The sequence below is a fragment of the Pelodiscus sinensis genome, chromosome 3, assembly GCF_049634645.1.
Source record: "Pelodiscus sinensis isolate JC-2024 chromosome 3, ASM4963464v1, whole genome shotgun sequence".
In the NCBI taxonomy this organism is placed as follows: Eukaryota; Metazoa; Chordata; order Testudines; family Trionychidae; genus Pelodiscus; species Pelodiscus sinensis.
In genome coordinates, this window is record NC_134713.1 from 190,732,175 (window position 1) to 190,752,368 (window position 20,194).

Consider the following 20,194-nt stretch of genomic DNA (forward strand, 5'->3'; position numbering starts at 1 on the left):
CTGCCATGTCTCCTCCCCTTGCTCCATCAGCTCACCTGGTGCCCCCCAACCCTTCACCCTGCGCTGTCCTGACTCCTGCTCTTCTCATTGCCCTCAGCCTTCCTGAAACCTGCCCCCCTCCACCAGCCCTTCTCTCTACCCTGTGCCCACTCCTCCAGTAGCCCCACTCTGATCGTGTGAGCGACCCCACCTCATCTCCTCTTCTAAAACCTCCCTCTACACACCTGCCCTACCTCTCTCCTCTGGTGCTGGTCCCTCCCCTGCAGGTGTCTGCCCTTCTGCTTCACCCCCAGAATCCCTTGGCACCTGCACCCTCCTGGTGCCTCCCCCTTCCCTCACTGCCCCTGCCCCCTTTGCCTTTTTTCACTGATACCCACCCCGTCACCACCCTCTGCCCCCGTTCCCCTCATGCCCCTGTACCCTTACAGATGCCTTGCTCCATCCCTGCCTTCCTCATGCCCACCCCTTCTTTCAAGCCTTCTCCCAGCACCTCCCCCTCCCCCTCTAGCCCCCAGGGCCCTTACCCTCTCCTCTCCCAGCATCACCCTGGCCCCCCTCCCACTGACACCTCCCCTCCTGCCCTTTTCCTGATTGTCTGCACTTGGCCCCCTGGCATTTGTCTCCCCTGCACCCCTGTCCCTTGGTGCCTTCCCCTTTCTTCTTCTTCTTCTCCTGACCTCCTCCCCTCAGCACAAGCCCCTTTCCCATATTTTTCACCTCCCCTCCCCACAGCCCAGCCCAGCTCAGCCCCTTCCCCTCCCCAGGGGCCAGCTCTAGGTTTTTTGCTGCCCCAAGCAAAACATTTTTTGTTCCCCCTTTGTTGTTGTCTTTTACACATGTTTGCATTTTGCAATGTTTTTTTTGTTTTTGTTTTTCTTTTTTGTCTGGGCATTTTAGTCCTATAAATAGCAAATAGCATTTTCATTCATTTTTTTCCATAAAGGCAAAGGCACTTCAAGTAAACTCCCCCTTTCACTCGCTGCTGGGTCACAGCAGCCTTTTCCCTGCCCTGTCCAGCCCCTCCCTATGGGCAAGCACCCTTCACTCCCTACCCACAGGGGGTGCAAGGACAGCACAGACCCAGAGGGGTGCAGGGAACAGTGGGGGAGTATGGGGGTGGTGCGGGGAACGGGAGGCATGGAGCCAGAGGGATGCAGGGATCAGGGGTAACAGTGTGTGGTGGAGGCACGGGGAATGGGATGCGGGGAACGAAAGGGGCAGAGGGATTGGGGTCTAGGGGCTGTGCAGGGAACAGGCAGCACAGAGCTGGGGGCAGGGATCGGAGGAACAGGGTGCGGGGTGTAAGGGCAGCGCAGAGCCAAAGGGTTGCAGGGAAGAGGGAGAACAGGGGGTCCGGGGTGCAGGGGCGGCGTGGGGAACGGGCGGCGCAGAGACAAAGGGGGCCTGGAGCCATGGCAGGACTGGAGCTGGCCAGAGACACGCGGCCAGAGCCGAACTGCCACGGCCCTTTAAAAACCAGTGGGGCAAGGTCACACCAGCATCCTGGCGTCCCGCCCCGCCTCCTCACGCCAGAGCTGTATGCAGGCAGCCTGGTGGGAAGAATCACCGCACTTCCCCCTTCCCAGTGGCGCTCTGCTCCTCCGCCGGCCAGAGGACCGGATGGGGCCATGCCGCCCGTAATGCGGGCTTCGGCCAGCCCATCACAACAGCCCACCGGGCCAGTCTGCCCCTGCACTTGCCAGCTGGAAAAATCTACTCCCCACAGGCGAGTGCATTTGTAGAGCCCTGGTGATTACCATGGGCGGAATTGCCACCAGGGCACCTGTACTTCTTCCTTTTTCCTCTTCTTGCAAAAGAACTCCCTTTTCCCCATCCATACATGCCTTTTTCTGAAAGAGGTTTCTTCCTCATAGAAAGAGGATTACCAATGCTGGAAAAACCCCTCTGTTCTTTCAATTTACTTTTGAAAGCACGTGTTTGCAGTGTGGACGTTACTCAGGTTTTGTCAGAAAAACGGCTTTTTCCGACAAACCTCTGTAGCATAGACATACCCCTAGATTCCCAACAGATGTGAAGGCAGTAGAACAACACTGATTTACATCAGTTGAAGATCTGGCCCCATTTTCAGTGGCAGAAAAATTCCTTCGCACTGACAAATGAATATTTAATAGAAATACAGAATCATGATTGCTGCAATATTGTGTTCATATTTATACTGTAATGTGTGAGCTAAAAACAAAATTATTTAGCTCCAAGTAAATGGCTGGGTTTGTTTTTAAAGGATATTAGCTAAGAACAGACAATGTGCTTGTGATGACAAAAGTATAATCAACAACAAAAGAAAATAATCACCAAAAAAATAAGAGGCATGTTCCACCCTTAAATAAAATGTAAGGCTCAAAAGAGTTGTTTTTTTATAATATCCTCTATATATTCTTGCTCTTTCACCACACATTCCAGCAACAACACAATGACTTGCAAAACTAAAACATTACAGCTTGCCTAGAGAATAAGAAATGCTGAATAATCTATCTATGCTCAGCTTGTGGTGGTGGGAATAAGGGATTTATCATTATTTCTTACAGCAGAAAAGTGCATTTTTCAATTCAGAATCCAAAATATTATATATGGTCATGTCTTACTTCACTGTAACAAAAGAAAGGTTTTTTTCCTATCATTATTCCATCTTGCATGCAAAAATAATGAAGTCAAAGGAGTTACTAATATTTTTCAGATGAAATTGTTTTCCTCAACTTTACAATACAGTACTTGCAGCTGGTCTCGACCCCACAGTAATAACATTTAAATGACTGATGCATTAATTTTCCAACTACCCTTTATATCGATCCTATTTTATAAGTATAAAACAATAAACAACAAGAAAATCCTAACACCACCATGTTTTTCTTCTCTAGATTTAGACCCAGTTCTGCTTTTACCATCTGCATCGTCTCTTTGTTCTTCTCTTCAACTACAGAGACCACCCAAACCCCACATAATGTTTTGATAAAAATTTAGGCTAATATTTGTAACATTTAAGCAAGAATCAGAGGGGTAGCTATGTTAGTATGGATCCGATACATCTGTTAGTCTATAAGGTGCCACAGGACGCCTTGTCATTTAAGCAAGAGACACTTTTGTTTGGTGCTGAGACTATTAGAATGTGTCTTTTTGGTTTGTCAGTTCAGAGCACAGATCTGTAAATATGGATGTACACAACTATTTATATTGGTTGCTTCAACAGAGGACAATAAACAGATGCGTGAACACACTGACTAGTGACTTGGCATGGCCTCTATCGTTTGGAATTGTAACTACCTGCAACATGAAAAGGTTCACTATCCTGGTTTCCATTCCCTTAAGCGCCTAACCAATGATTTATCAAAAGACCAGATGCTGACTTCTTTGCAGCTAGTGCACCGACAGGTCTACAAGTTTTGGTAACATCCCTCATAAGAAGGAGAATATCCAGCTGAGACCTGGCTTCCCAGGGCAATGACAGATGTCTACCCTGACAACACCATTTGAGATCAAAGACTTAGTACATCATCCTATGGAGCTGCCTGCCACTAAGCTGTAATACGAAAAGTCTCTGGTGATCTGGACCTGTGCAACACTGTATAATTTTAGTGGCACTCTGCTTATACAATAACATATATATGAACAGTAAATAATTCTCTAAATGCTGCTTCTACAATTTAATGAGACACACACTGCCAGACATTTTTTATTGTCTTTGACTAGTTGAATAAGTGCCACATTACTCTAATTCTTTTCTTTTAACCAGAAGAGAGTCAATCCTGCAATGTGCTGCACACCACAGTTGTGACCCAGTAAGGCAGTTAAACACATGCCTATCTTTAAGCACTAAGTAGTGCCATGAATTGTACACTCATGGATCAGTCATGCAAGCTAAGGTTGGGGCACACCTCACTAATCAAGGTGAGTGCGCTTTTTTGATGGTGCACTGTGGGGAATGACTGATGGAACCCAAAGGTCAGCAGAGCTCTGAGAAAGAATACTGCACCACAAAAAGAACTCTCTGTTGATGTCTTTTACACTACACTTTCAATGAAAAGGCCTGTAAATGTCCTCTATCCCATCTCTTTCCTCACAGGTCACCATGGGTTACAGAACACACGTGATGATGGCGAGGAAAGGTTCCTTAGCCTCTTCTAATCTCAATCAGCAGATTTGGTCCAAGGAGTGGATAGCGTGACTAATCCAGGTTATAAGAGCCACCACGTGAAGGAAAAAAAGACCCTCCTAATGTGCAGACCAATGGTGAGCAATAAAACATCAGAGGTTCATCAGGGTTAGCCCCGGGGAGCACTGCTGCTATATTTACCTGAACCTCCACAGGGACAGGTGACTGCAGCTCCCATTGGCCAGAATGGTGATCTGCAGCCAACTGGAGCTGTGATTCCCTGTGCCTGCAGAGGTGCCAGTAAATACGGCAGTGTGGGGGCCTGCTAGTGGCTAACAGTCACAGACCAGATCTGGCCTGCAGGCTGGTGCTAGCTCACTCAAGGGATGTTAAATTGCGAGTAACTGACTAATCAAATAGTTGATGCATTTTGCATCGACAATTTGATTAGTTGTTAGGGCCCCTCCACCTTTGAAGTGTAGCAACAGCCCTAGGTCTGCTGCTATGCTTCAAAAGCAAAAGCACTGCATGGAGCCCGGAATCAGCTGGGGACTCTCACGCTGACTGCGGGCTCCATGCGGCGCTGCTGCTTCGAAATACTGCAGGGAGCCTGGCGTCAGGCTCCACGCGGCGTTTCAAAGCGGCAGTGCCACATGGAGCCCAGGATCAGTGGGGGAGTCCCAGGCCCCACATGGCACTGCCACTTTGAAATGCCACATGCTGCCTAGGGACACTGCAGCTGGCCCTGGGCTGAATGTGGCATTTCAAAGCAGCAGCACCGCATGGAGCCCAGGCTCCATGTGGTGCTGTTGTTTTGAAGTACCTCTCCTCTTCCACTCGCCCCCACCCACCCCTTGCTGTCTTTTTCTGACAGAGGCAGCATGGGTGGGGGAAGCAACTAGTCGACTACTTCTTCACATCCCTACCTCACTCTGGTGTAGACATTTCCCTCCCCCGGAAAATCAATTATAGATTATGACTGAAATGTCTGCTGCTGCAGAGACAGAGAAACTCCTACAGGATACAAATACTAAGTATTCTTTGGTTCTGTTAGGCCAGTGATATTTAACGTGGCCCTAACAAAGCCCCTCATATTAAAAATAATTGGTGGTGGGGTGCTCTCCACTCCATGAGAGAATTTACCTCTCACGTTAAGTCAAGTGGAATCTTGTCCCTGACTTTGCACTTCCTGTGAATTTCCCTGTTTTTATTCCCCTTCCAAGTCTGCAAGTAAAGGATGGGTCTAGAACAAACCAGCATTCATGTTACCATCTGTCACTTCTTGTACTTTCCATCCGGCTGTTTATTTAAATGGCATGGTCTTTGGAAGTTTAACATGAAACCATGACACAGAATGCCAGTCTTAAAGGCTTTTTATGAATAAGAGTTCAGTATATATGAGCGTATATCACACACATACCCATAATAAGCTCACTATTGTCAGGGGACATCTACTCTGATTAAAACCGAAACAGACTGTATGAAGAAATTAATTATTCAAGACCATATTTTATGTATGGAACAGCCACTGGCATATAATGCAAAGATCAAAGGCGGAATAAAGTTCTAGTATCATAGTTCATCCACAAAGTAACATATCTTCCATATCAGCATTACAATCTAATTTTGAAAAGGCCTTAGCTTCACTGAATTTGCAGGGAATGATGTCACCACATAGAACCTACAGACAAGCACATGAATGAATTAAAATGGTACACAACTGGAAATAAATATCAAGTAAAATAAGGACAATGAATACAGTAGCTAAGAGATTAATGTGTAAATGGCCAATACAGACAGTAAACCCGCTGGCCTAAATGTATTGCCTACATATGCAAAAAATGGATTCAAATCAGTGAGAGAGTTTTACCTAGAGACATTAAGAATGGGCTCCCTATTAAAATAATGAACATTACTCAGCAGCTAAATGCGCGAATGAATTTTTAATCAATGAATTAAATCACATTTAAATCTTATGTTTATCTTATTTCAGTCTGTAATCAGTGTCACTAAATGTCATCAAAAGCTCTATGGACATTTGCTGTTTACTATTACTTTCCCTACAATCTCACACCTTCACACACAGGTGCTGGGACAAAGGGTGCTCCCGCGCCCCCTTGCTTGATGTGGTTTCCATCATACATGACACCACTGTATTAATGCACACACTGAGAATATTACCATTCTGACGTGTAAATCTGTAAGAGCACCTGGCACCGTAGGAGTGATAATGGACTATCAAAGCATTCTGAATTACCCCGTTTTAAAAATGGACTGGTGCGATGGACATAGAGGTTATGGGATGTAACTGGAGGTTCTTAGAGATGTGTGGTTCCTACTTGTGTTCCACACCTGGCTACAAATGCACACCATGCACTGAGTCCAGAATTTCAACGAAGAACTGTCTGCTGACTTGTACATGTACAATAGCTATGGCTCACGTGCCCGACTTCGGATGTTAATTACCATTTTAAAAAGTTAAATGGTTAATGCTATGTTAACCCTGGAGCAGCCCCCTGGCCGCTGTGTGAAGCAGCAGGCCCAGCTGGGCTGGAGCAATCCCAGCCCGCGCAGACAGGGGGCTTCTCCGGCCAGGCAGAACTTACCGCGCTGCACGACGGGCTGCTCCGGCCGTGTCCACCACACCATATCATGGACAAGGGTTGCGGTGTCTGGGGTGGGCTTCCGGTTAACTGGCTCATGCTTAACTAGTTAACACTTTACATCCCTACGCCGAACGGAGTATATCAGAAGCTGTGTGTGTTGACAGCACTCCAGTTCTTATCACTATCCAAACATATCCATAGCAGAGGCAGGTGCTTCTCAAAGAGCCTCCAGTTCCAGTCAGGAACTCCATTTCTTCTTCGCGGGATGGTCCCTGTGTGTATTCTACACATGGGACTGTCAAGCAGCGTTCAGTACAGTAAGCATGCCATGGGGGAGGCTTGTGCCCATATGGAATCAGCTGTGATATGCCCAAGAGAGAGAAAATGTTGCTCTTTTGTATTATTCTGAGCTGCATTTTGAAACCCATTTCAAAATCCTCTGTCAGGATACAGCTTCTTCCCAGGCCCTTTCATGCCAAGGGAATGAGGAGTCAGAGGTTTTCTATCGAGGTTAACATCAGAAGAAGCATGGGATTTCAGGAAAAACACAAGTAAGTTTAAGGAATAATTTGTGCAACACAAGTCATCTGGGGATGTACCAGATGGAAAACGTCTCCTAGGGAAATACTGCATAAGAAGAGTCTGCCCTCATGACTTGCAGTTCACCGACTCATCTTCCCAAAGTGATATCTATTAAGAATGCCACCTTCATGGAAAAGTGGGTCATGGCACGTGTCACCAGAGGTTTGAAGGGCAGGTCTATGAATGTTAAGGTTAAGGTCCCAACAAAGAGTAAATTTAATGGCCAGTACGAAGGTTCTGATCAAGACCTTTTTAAATCTTACCACAATGAGGTGGGTGAAGACAAAATGTCCATGCACCGAGGGAAGGAAGGCACTAATATGCTACTAGTGTTCTCACAACTAAAGCTAAGGTCTTTCAGAATAGAAGATAGTCTAGGATAACTGGAATTTCCACGGTATCATGGGCATGCTGTTAGCAATGCACACAGGCTGAAACTCGCCACTATTAAGCCAGGTAGCAGAGTCTATCAAAATCCTTCCTGCTTGGGTAAAGATTTCCTGAACAGGGGTAAAACATGAGTATTTTATGTCTGACACCCATCCAAACAACATGACACAAAGTGGCGTAAACTTGGATTGGGGTGCTTGACTTTGCCCTTGTCTTGGATGAGAAGATCCAAATATATGTGGGTCCTGGGGGTGGGGTGGACATCATGAGGAGTTCCATGAACCAGAACTGTCTGGGCCAGCAGGGTGCTTGGAAGAGGATGGTGGTTTGTCGCACCAGATCTTATGTATTATTTGCACTAGTAGAAGAATGGGAGGAAAGGCGTATCTGAGATTGTCTGCCCAGGAAAGTCTCTCCCTGAAACTACTCCTACGCATAAAAGTAAGCTCATACTTCACTGTTTGCAACTGCAGGGCCTACATCATTGTTTCATTCTCTATTTTAGAGGAAAGATTCAACAAAGGCAAAGAAGTGAGGATCAAAAAAAAATCAGGAACATTCAGTAGCATTCTTGAATAAGATGGAACATGTTGTTAAGATTCTAGATTCCTTGGGGCAACCAAGATAAGCCATTGGTGAAGGAAAACAAGACTGATAGGAACCCAATGAGCACAAACAATCTAAAGGAGAAATGCAAAATGACAGGTTTAGATGAACTAGAACTTTTACCTCCAAAGATTCCCCTACAGGAACTCAAATGGCAATACATATATATTATACACACACAAATGCACACGGTACACTGCAAAAATAAATTTCCTACAGTATTGATTAGAAGTATTTCATATCTGAACAGCTAATATGGCATTAATATGAACCTTTATTTTCCATTATACTTACAATATACAAGGAATAGTCATGTTTCACTTCCCCTCTGGCCAAATCATCTCTTACTGTGAAAGAAAGCTAAAATTAGAGTGTTTCCAGGTGAAAGATACTTCTCTTAATGCACTCTTAGAACACTTCTAGAACACCAAATGAACTGAAAGCTTACATGATGAGAGCCTATTATTAAAACTTACATATGAAAGGCTCTCCTGTGCCCCAGCACAGGCAGGTGTAATATATCTGGCTTCACCAAGGCTGAATTTGACCCCAAGATACTTAATTACAAGGATGCATGTAATGTACAGCAAATGAACAACATTATTATAATAATACCTCACAATACAGTTTCTTTGTAGTGTAAGACGACCACCAAGGCACCTACATTCAATTTCTGTTTAAAGTTACTCAAAAGGTCTACTTATGTTGCAAAGAAAATTCTACTCTTAATATAGAAAATATATTGTGTGGCAGGCCAGTCCCTTTTATTTGCCGTTAGACTCATGAATATAGAAATCTCCCAGGTAAGTGACACTTACTGCTGTTTGGAGTAAGGATGTTGAATTTAGATTAATGGACTATTCGATTAGTCGATAAGGGCACCTCCGCCTTGGAAATGTAGCAAGAACCCTGCCAGCGCTTGTACATTTCAAAAGCAAAGCAAACATGCGGGAAGCATGGGGCCAGCGGGAGACTCAAGCAGTCCCCCCACTGGCCCCATGCTCCCTACTTTTGAAATGTACAAAAGTGGGAGCTTAGCCTTAGGCTCTTGTACATTTCAAAAGTAGGGAGCATGGGGCCAGCGGGGGACTGCTTGAATGCCCCACTGGCCTCATGCTCCTCACATGTGTTTGCTTTTGAAATGTACAAGAGCTTCGCTCTTGCTACATTTCAAAGGTGGAAGCACCACCAATTTCCCGCTGTGCCCCTGCATTCTCCCCCCACGGAGACGGTGCTGGGGGGGGAGGGGGAAGACCAGCTTTTAAGCCAGCTCTCCCCAGCACCCCCTTTTCTGCCTCTCTCTGAGGGGGGAAGGGGTAAAGCAATGAGTCAAGTCACTGGTTAAATATCCGATAAGCATATGCTTATCGAATAAACGACTAGTCACTTACATCCCTGGTTTGGAGAAAATCTTACGCCATAACAACTGTTTTGAAAGACTACAACAAAGCTCACAGCCAGAGGACCACAGACATTCAGCACTGGTGTTAGCTGTACATAAGGCCAAAGAGAGCTCCCTATTATAAACCCATTTTTCAACATGATTCCCAACTTCTTCCCCAAAAATTCAATCCTCCTGAAATTTAGCATGCTGCGTCTCAACTAAATATAGAATTCTTCTGGGTAAAAAGTCAGAAACTGTGACGTCAATAGGAATTTTGCCATCAACTTAAAACAGGGCCAGGATTTCACCCACAGAGTGAATGTTATGGTGTTTCCTGAAATTATCTATACTTCAATATGAAAAATTTTCTAACTTCTTTTGGGTCCTCAAATTTCCAGACTGCCATGGTCTAAATTCCATTTTTTCCTCCTCTCAGACTTGTGGAGAAGAGTCTTTTAGAACATCGGGGTGTGAAAAAGACAAAATTATTTTTCTATATGAAAGCAACAATAATTTTAAACAATACATTCCTGTGACACGCTGGCCTTCGTCTGCTGGTGATTCAGATTTGACAAAGAATAAAAATTCTGATGAAAGGGAATGATACCAAGATAACAAAAATCCTGTGACTTCAAAAGCAGACGGGGTCTCACTTAGTTTAGCAACTGTGCTTTTGAAGAACTGACACAAAAAGCAGCAGGCTAGCTGCCTTGATCCTCTCTGATGATGATGGGGCATGTAAAAATGGAGGTACATTTGAAGCACTAGATTTTGAGACAGGAAAATTGGGAACTACCTCCAGAGTCGGAAGGGATCCTGTTAGAAGGGATAGCTCAGGGGTTCCCAACCTTTTTCGGTCCCCGTACCCCCTTGGCTTTTAGTAAACCTTCCTGTACCCACTGTTCAATATGAAAGGAAATAAATTCTAGACTCTTGAATCCACAATTTTTTTCACTAACACTACTACTTTTGGAATATTTCAATTAGGATAATTTAGTTATTTACCAAATATTCCCCGTACCTCCTCGACAAGCTTCTCATACCCCCTGGGGGTACGCGTACCCCAGGTTGGGAACCCCCGGGATAGCTGATAATAGCCCCTTCACAGAGGGCTAAAACTATGACACTTCCTCACAGATGGTGCATAAACACTTGCAGCCCTGAAATGCCACCTTAACCTCAATGGCTAAGCCTGAGCTAATGAAATTGTGACACACTTTCAACATCAAAACATGCTGAGGGATCAATAGAGATCTGGGATGCAGTGTCTCTGTGATGCAGACTTGCCAAGAGGGATATGCTTCTGACAACATAAAATTGTGTTTGCCTCTAAAGACTGGTGGTGGGGGAAAAGAAGAAAGCACTGTATATAGATATGTAAGCTATATTACAACTGATTACTAATAACACAAGTGCAGCAATAGTCTATACCTTGCAGTGTTTAATTGTGTGTGATTGCCTTTTTATTTTTATTGAATCTGGCTTTAAAAGTAGGCGATATGAGTCTTAAACTGTTTTTTGAATTTCATTTACCGTATTTTCCGGCGTATAAGACGACTTTTTATGCTAAAAAACATCCCCCAAAAATCGGGGGTCGTCTTATACGCCGGGGCTTTTCTCGCCCCGGAGGACACAGACTGCGGGACCTCACGGTCCCGCCGCCCGTGTACTCCGGGGCGAGAAAAGCTGCGCCGCGTCTCGCTGGTCTGCAGACCAGGAAGACGCGGAGCAAAGCTGCGGAGGGGCTCCGGCAGCGGGGCAGCCCAGGCGCGCCTGGGCTGCCCCGCTGCCAGCGTCCTCAGAGGCTTTGCTCCCGGTGTCCCTGGTCTGCTGGAAACGGTCCCCAGCAGACCAGGGACACCGGGAGCAAAGCCGCAGCCGTGGTGGGGTCCCACGCCTCTGAGGCTTTGCCAGAGCAAAGCTTCAGAAGTGCGGCACCCCGCCGCCGCTTCGGCTTTGCTCCCGGTGCCTCTGGTCTGCTGGGGACCATCTCCAGCAGACCAGGGACACCGGGAGCAAAGCGGGGGAGGCGGAGGGGCGCTGAGGCGCTGCCGGTTGGCCTCTTAAGGGGGGGTAGTCTTATACGGCGAGTATAAGACGAAAACCTATCTTTTAACTAGACAATTAGGGGGTCGTCTTATACGCCCAGTCGCCTTATACGCCGGAAAATACGGTAAGACAGTCCCAGAGAGATTAAACTTCAGCCTCTGATGACTGGGGTTTCCTGTAGCCTACATCACTCAAGATTCCTGATAAAAAACGGGCACAAATTAGGGAACTCATTGCCATAAGATCATACGGCTGTGGTCTAATGGATGTAAAGGAACCACTTAATGACTCTGGATGAGTCTTAAGGGCACCACAGTGATAATACTCCACCAAAAAACTAGCTCCTGTTCAAAGTTTGCTCAAGTGCAAAACCTTTCCTGAGCATTCATGAAGGCTATGTCTATACAATAAATCATCCCACAGAGAACCAGAAGTTACACTAACATAAGCGCCAGTGTAGACAGCGCTTTGTCGGTCGGAGAGCTTCTCTCACTCACAGCTTCTGCTGCTCACAGGGCTGGAATACTTAGGCTGATGGGAGAGGTCTCTCTTGTCGGCTTAGAGAGGCTATATTAGAGAGCTTATTGAAGTGCAGCTGGACCAATGTAATATGGCAGAGTGTTCTGAGTCCAAAAAATACCGAGTTAAACCAATATTCACAATCACACCATGCTCACTAGCCATATCTTACCCTCCAAACACACATGCTGCAACTCTGAAATGTACACACTCCAATTCCTCGCTCAGACACAAAACCTTCACCTTTCCCTCCATGAGATTCATATATCCTACTGGAGCATTAAAGGGGACATTTTCAAGGCCATTTATGGTATTAGTCATTTAACTGTGTTTGGGATGCAATAGTTCTTGAGCACCTGCCTACCCCTCTGAGGTTACTCCGATATTACCAAAGTCAGTGATTGGAGGTTTCTGCATCGGTAAGAATGAAGTTGGAGTCGAGGTTTCACATTCCACTGTGATTGAAAGGAACTGGGTGTGATCACTGAAAATGGCTGGGTTATCAGAGTCTTGTGGGTGGAGTCAATCTGGTGGAGCATTGACAAGTGCTGAAGGATTGTGTGGCAGTAAGGAACTGGCATGAACCCTTAGCTACCCATTTCCAGATGTTTACGGTTTGGATTTTATTGAAAAGGAGAGTGTAGTATTGTGTCTGGATATTAGCAGGGCTCCTCTGGAACACATGTTCAGCCTTCACTCTATTTAAGAAAGTTTTTATTTTCCTTGATGAGCACAACTAATTTATCATTGTCAGAGGCTGAACTCTGCAAAAGCAAGCACATGGTTTTGTTCTGGTAAATCTAGAGAGAGTTAATTCCTTATTCTATGAAGTAAGCAGGCAGCTTTTTGCCTCAAGAAAAGCGCAAATGGAATCAAAACTTTTAAATTGTCCTGCTCACTGCCACTGTTCAAATCCAAATATTTCACAGCCTTCTTGAGCACACAAACCTCAGTCAGCCAAGTTAACTGAATGTGCACTGGGCAAGTCAGCCTGCTGCAAGAGAGGGAAAATAAATCCCTGCTCTGCTACAGAAGTGGCAGAACAGGTGAGGGCAAGGGGCAAAGGAGTCATGTTAATAAACAAGGGACAGCTTCAGCCCCTTACCTCCCCATGGGACAACTCAGGATATAGGAGTGGCTACAGCAGCACGAACTCTCAGAGCTGGCTGCAGAGCATGGGCAGCGGGTGAAGGCAGGGCTGGGGGAGGCAAGCTCCAAGCCCCACCCCCAACCCTGCCCCTTCTTCCCAGGCTCCTCCCCTCCCAGCACCACCACCCCAGCACCAGGGGAAGGCGGGGCAGTGCCGCAGCTCCAGCTCCAGAGCACTGGGGAGGGAAGACAGTTTGCATCCACAGCATCTCCAGGGCTGGAGCATGGGGAGAGTAGATGATGCACAGCCCCAGTTTCTGTAGCCCCCGTGCTGCGGGAAGGGAGGGCAGTTTGCATCCCCAGCTCTGGCGCATGGGGAGAGCAGGCGGCGGACGGCCCCAGCCTCCATGGCCCTGGAGCATGGGGAGGGTAGGCGCTCAGGGGCAGCAATGCTCTGCCCTCAGTAAGCCAACCATTGGCATTCTGGGGCGGGTTGTGGGTGGGGCTATGCCTGGTGGTTTGCCTTCCCCTGCCTACGGATACCCACCACCCCAGCTGAAGAGGTAGCAGGACAAAGAGGACCAGTCTCTGCAAAACAAACCTTTGCCTCTCTGCTCTTACCCTGCATCCTGCAGATGTGTGGTAGGGAAGTCTCCTGCTATAATCAAATTGCTCCACTAAGGATGGGGGAGGTGGGCTCCGCCCTGCATCACCTAACTCAGGATGGGGCTACCTCCACCATCTCCGCTTGCCACAGGAGGCTCAGTCTCCACGGAACCCTTTCTCCTTTACTGACCATGGCTCCCAAGTGCAGCAGTCAAATAGGATACTGTCCCGTCGCTTAAAGAGTCCTTTTAAGATACTACCCTGGATGGCAGCTGCCTAGAAATGGAGAGGTGCGAGGAGAGGCACATCAGCATGCTCCCTAAGATAACCTCCAGTATCACTTCCCAGGGCATGACTGCCTTATATAACAGCTGCATCCAGCATAATCAGGGATTCTGCCTTTGAAGAGGGACAGGCATAGGAACTTGCACGAAGCCTATACTGGCTTTATGCAGCCACTTGTGAAGGCAAGGTTCCCTGCACTAGTATAAGGAGCAGTCATTATTGCTGGGTACCCATGAAAAGGCAATTTCAGATTAGGCAGAATCCTTTATCTTATAAGTATGTTGGATAAGAGCCTTCAAGAGCTTTTGAAGCAACTTTAATACAGGTTGAACATCTCTAGTCTGGCACTCTCTGGTAGGGTTGCCAGGTGTCCGGTTTTCACTCAGACAGTCCAATTCATGGCCTGTCTGGTGTAAAACAAACAAACAAAAAAGAAAAACGAAAAAGAAAAACGAAAAAGAGCCAGCAGGGGAATGAAGAGATTTTTAAAGGTGCAGCGACTACTTTTTTTTTTTTTTTTTTTTTTTGCGTGCGCTCGACCAATTTTTTTCCTGCCACGTTCAGGATTTTTTGTGAAAGCATCTGCAATCCTACTCTCTGGTCCAACATCATCTGCAGTCCAGCATGATTTTAGTTAGCCAGATGTCCACTTATCATAGGCTTGGCCCAGTTTCCCATGGTCCCATAAAGTTTGTTTACAGCTGTCAGACCTGGCTCTCAGTGTTCTGTGCTGTTGTTTAGCTCTAAGTTACCCCTAAATGTCTTCTAAGAGCCCAGTAAGCAGTGGAAGTGTTGGTAATGCTGCTGGACAATATTGACTTCCCGTGGTCCAGCAAATTCCTGGGGGTGCCGGACTAGAGAGGTTCAACCTGCATTGTAACTCTGTCTCAGAACTTTTTGCTTACTGTTACTGGAACTGGTTTCTAGAACACAGAGAGAGAAAGGTACAGAAATGTTCCATTTTTTAAAAACTTTATGACTATAACAGCAGGGAGCATATAGTCAGTTTCACTGGTTCCTATGTGTGATCAGTCCTTCCAGTCCTGATCCTGCAGACTATTTTTTACTCACGAGTCATCTCATTGTGTGAAATTACTCAAGTATGTAAGTAAGTAATTGCAGCACTGGGACCTTTGCCATCTTCACCTGCTTATGTGGGTCTTTCTTCCATGCACTATCAGGGATGGGGAAAACAATTTAAAAGACAGAAGAAAATGGGACTGTAAAATATAAAAATTGGCAGGGAGTCTCAAAAGAACCTCAAATTACCTTTGCCTTTGAAATGAACTGGATTTTGAGTCGATGATGTCCTTTTAAATGACCCCTTCTGATCAGGGGAAGAATGCTGAATTGTCATCTCTTACTGACATAAGGTCCAGAAGCTACAAAGGAGTCAGCTAATTGGATGTGGGTAACATCGATTCATGTTGAAGAGGTGGTGATGACAAATAGTGATGGATTGCAAACTGATGCCAGCTGAAAGTTCAGTGCTTATAAGGCTTCCTCCATACATGTGTATTAAAGTATAATGGATAAAATTAGGGCATGATGTTAAACAAATTCCAACTTTTTTTTTCTTTTTGAAAATAAAACGAAATTAAAATGCAGATTGGGCAGGATTAATTTGTTTATTCCAGTCTGTATTTTTATACTGTAAAAAGATGGATACAAATTAAAAAAATGAAAGCAAGCTAAAATAATCCAAAGTGATTCATATTAGTGACCATTTTAATTCTTTCTAATCTGCAACTGAAATATTTTGCATGTCAGATTCCAGGGCATACTTTTGTTTCTGAGTTGTTGCACGCAGAAATCATGCACGTAAATGTCTGTTTAAACTTTTAGCATAGGAATGTATGGTTATATGAGCAATGAACATATAAAGAAGCCATTACAAGAGAAGTGTCAAGACACTTAAATTATCAATTTTTCTGTAAAATTCTGATTCCTTTTTTCTTTATAGAAAACAACATCTAGCATAAAGCTTATGGGGTTGTATAGAAACTGATCTAAAATCCTACAGAAATTATAGGAGAATGCTCTCATTCTATACAATTCTATAAAATGGTTCACAAAATCTGCAGAAAGTTTATCCCCATCTGTTAAACATCATAGGACTTTTCCATAATTGTTGGCACAACAAAATCTATGTCAAATGCAAAGCAATAATCTTTATATAGAGCATTCTGGGGCACAAAATAGTCAGAAGTTAGTTAAATTTTTTTACAGGAAAAATATTTTGTAAAACTTAAAATAACAAATGTTGAAGAAAGCTTTAATTTAAATACAAGGAATAAACATGTAAACTGTTTACCACACAGATTTAAATATTCTGTCAGTGTTACAATGTTACAACACTTTTCTATTGAATGAGGCCTTGCCCTCACTGAAAAGTTGCACCACTTTAATTCTATCTGTCCAGTTAATGGAATACAATTTCTCAAGTGTAACTGCGGTTATAAAGAGTTTCATACCACTTTAAGGGTATATAAGTCACCTTTATACTGATAAAACGGTGGCCACATTGGGATTTGTATCACTCTGTAAATAATCACACCCCTAACTGGTCTAAATATACTGATATACTTTCAAGTTTAGCTGAGGCCTGAGAAACAATCAAAATGGACTAAAAATCAAAATGAATCTGATTAGAAACATTCTCTTTTCCAAACAGACCTGAAGTACACCCAAGCAAACAAACAAACAGTGGTGAAAAATTAAATTGATTTTTAAACTGGTTCCGTTTAAAGGCTGTGAAGTATTATTAATGAAACTAGGGAAAGAAATTTGGGTTTTGTCTTATGATTCCTACCCAGACAGCGTCCCCCTTTTCTGCAGCCTCCCAATTAAAAATCAAACAGAACAAGAGTGAATGTGTGTAAATGCAAAGGAAACACAGTAAAAGCTCAGCTCATCAGCGTCATTCTGAAATTACTATTGATCAGTGATAAATCAGTCTACTCTAAAAACCAAGCCCCACAGCCTGTGCAAGACAGTGAAGCTGGTGGTGAAATGTCAGCTAGAGAGGGAGAAATCCTCCTTGCCTCCCCTTCCCCCGGCTCTCCAAAACCCGAATGACAGCTCCAAAGAAACTTCTGCAGTCCACAAGCAATTTTAAACAGCTCCAATCGCCACACCCTCTACACGGCAGAACTCTGCCAAAGGATCAAAACACCCACTGTTTTGGCTGCTGCCAACTCTCTGAAGCTGAAGGCATTTCATGCTCATCATCACATGTCATTATCCCCAAATAGAACTGGTCTCGTAGCAAACATCTTGAAATGATCTCTTTGCTCATATCATTCTGTCTCCTCCGCAGCCTCCCAGAGCTCCCCTCCTATTATCATGATCCTCTCTCTACTGTGCCTTGTCTTTCATTAGGTCCCAGTCCCCCATTAACCCCTACACGGATGAGGCCAGTACATTTCTAAACGCAGGACCAGGGCTACAGATTTTAAGCTCTTTGACGCGCCGTCTGTTGCCTCCTGTTTCTTTGTATTGCTCTCCAGCACAGTGCAGCCCTGATCACAGTGTAGCTTTGGGTGCTACGGTAATGCTCATAAATACTGCTCTCTCAATCTACTTTCCACTGCTGCACTCACCACAGTATTTTCCTTAGGTTTTTCTAGATCTTCCCAGGGCATGGCTTCTTTCTGGAAGCAGAAAGGCTCCAAAAGCATTCATTTAGGTGCAGTAACAGCAGTTAGTTTACATGTTGATTACCAAGAAAATGCGATCAGATTGCATGGAGCAGTTATTTGCCTGCTAAATTTGTGCGTCTTTTAGAGAATAGCTTCTTCTGCTGAAAGAAAGTGTTACACTTAGAGGCACCGGGACAAAAAGCTATCCTACAGCTGAATAAAACAATGAAAGCCTTCTGATAAATGAGCTATATGACCTATCAAAAAATTCTTTTCTAGTAATCATTACAAGAAAAACAAAGGCAGAAAGACAGCCTGACATACCTGATTCTGCTTGACATACATTCCCTACCCGACAGCAAAATACAATGACAGAATAGGTAGGGATAAACATTACACTCAGACACAAAAATCACCTTAATAAAAATCTGTAAACCAGACAAGGTTATTAAAACCAGTTCAGTTCTATATCCACTACCGAGACTCTCAGAACCATTCCAGCTATATTAATTTTGTAAGTAGATTTTATTTTTTCTTAAATAAAGGGCTCAATTGTAGAAATTTGATCAAGAAATACCATCAGCAGCAGCAGCTAACTCAGGCCCATATATATGGACCTCGTGTTCCTCTGAAGAAAGAATAGGACCAAAGGCTAAGTGTAACCACTGCCAGGTAGATTTGAACCTATTTTGAGCTATAAAGTGACCCACCTCTCAGCTTTGGCTGTAGATCTCCTTTGTTCTTATCTCTTGCTGGAAGTGGTCTAAGCGCCACTCCATGGGACAGTGAACCACACCAGGTGTTGCAGTTACATAAGTACAATGGATGACTAATAAGAACAGTCATAATAAGAACGGGGCAGACCAATTGTCCATTCAGCCCAGTATTGTATCTCTAATAGTGGCCAGTGGTAGCTGCTTCAGAGTAAATAAATGAAACATGGCAGAATCAAGTGTCCCATCCCCTCTTGCTCACGTTGCGTTTCTGTCAGCTGGAGGTTTAGGATGCCTAAGGGATGGGCTTGATTAACCATCTTGGCTAATAGCCACTGATGGACCTATCCCCAATTAACATATCTAATTCATTTTTTAACCCACTTATACTTTGGGCCCTCACATACATCCCAAGGAAATGAGTTCCACAGGCTGACTATGCAAAAAAGTACTAATGTGTTTGCTTTAAACTTCCTATTAATTTCATTGGCTGAGCCCACATTCTTGAGTAAAGGGGTAAACAACACTTCCCTATCCTCTTTCTCCACACCCATCATGATTTTATAGATCTCTATCATATTGTCCCATTAGCCATCTCTTTTCCAACCTGAAAAGTCTCAAACTTTTAATCACTCCTTATATGGAAGCTGTTCCATTCCCCTAAACATTTTCATTGCTCATCTCCATAACTTTTCCAATTCTAAAATATATTTTTTAGATGTGGTGACCAGATTTGCATGCGGTATTCAAAGTGTGGCTATATCATCTATTTGTATAATGGCATCATAATATTTTCACTTTTATGATCTTTCCTTATTCCTAATGTTCCTATCATTGTGTTTCCTTTTTTGACTGTCACTGATCATTCAGCAGATGTTTTCAGAGAACTATTCACAATGACTTCAAGATCTCTTTCTGGAATAGTAATAGCTAATTTATACCTCACCGTTTTGTATAGTTTAATTTCATCTGCTATTTTTTCACCCAGTCATCTAGTTTAGTGAGATTCCTGCATAAGTCTTCACAGTCAACTTTGAACTTAACTGAGTAATTTTATGAGGTCTGCAAATTTTGATCCTTTTTTTCCAGATCATTTACAAACAGGTTGAAAGGTACAGGTCCGAGTACAGATCCTTGGGGGGGACCCTTGTATTTACCTCTTTTGATTGTGAAAACAGATGGTTTATTCCTATACTTGTTTTCTCTCTTTTAACCAATTCCTGATCTAGGGGGAGGACCTTATCTTGTCTCCCATGATGGCTTAGTTTGCTTAACAGCTTTGGTGCAAGACCTAGTCAAAAACTATCTGAAAGTCCAAGTACACTACCAACTGAATCACGCTTCTCTAAATGCTTGTTGATATCCTCAGAGAAGTCAAATGCTCAGGTGAGGCTTGATTTCCCTTTTTAAAAGCTTCACCAATATATACTGTTTGTCTAGGTGTCTGGTCAAAACTGTTGTAAAAAAGCAAAATGACCAGTCTGCCTGATATTGAAGTCAGGCTTACTGGCCTATAACTGCCTCTCCCACATAAAGATGTACGGAGGGGGCAGAGGGCGGAGGAGGGAAATCTAACCTGATTAGAATTTTGCTACTGTAATACATCCAGTACTTTG

General features: G+C 44.3%; 1 protein-coding gene across 17 annotated transcripts in view; it reads right to left on the reverse strand.

Moving 5' to 3' along the window:
• The window catches only part of PLCB4 (phospholipase C beta 4), a 329,261-nt gene that overhangs the window by 224,695 nt on the left and 84,372 nt on the right, over positions 1-20,194 (reverse strand). For 8 of the 17 annotated variants that reach the window (XM_075925700.1, XM_075925696.1, XM_075925703.1 and 5 more), the window contains one exon: positions 8,587-8,639. The exons of 8 other annotated variants lie outside the window; for them this stretch is intronic. The gene's annotated coding sequence lies outside the window, so the exon portion shown is untranslated. Of the gene's footprint in view, positions 1-8,586; positions 8,640-17,826; positions 17,950-20,194 lie in introns of those variants that run through there. One more of the 17 variants, XM_025177956.2, reaches the window with a different exon arrangement.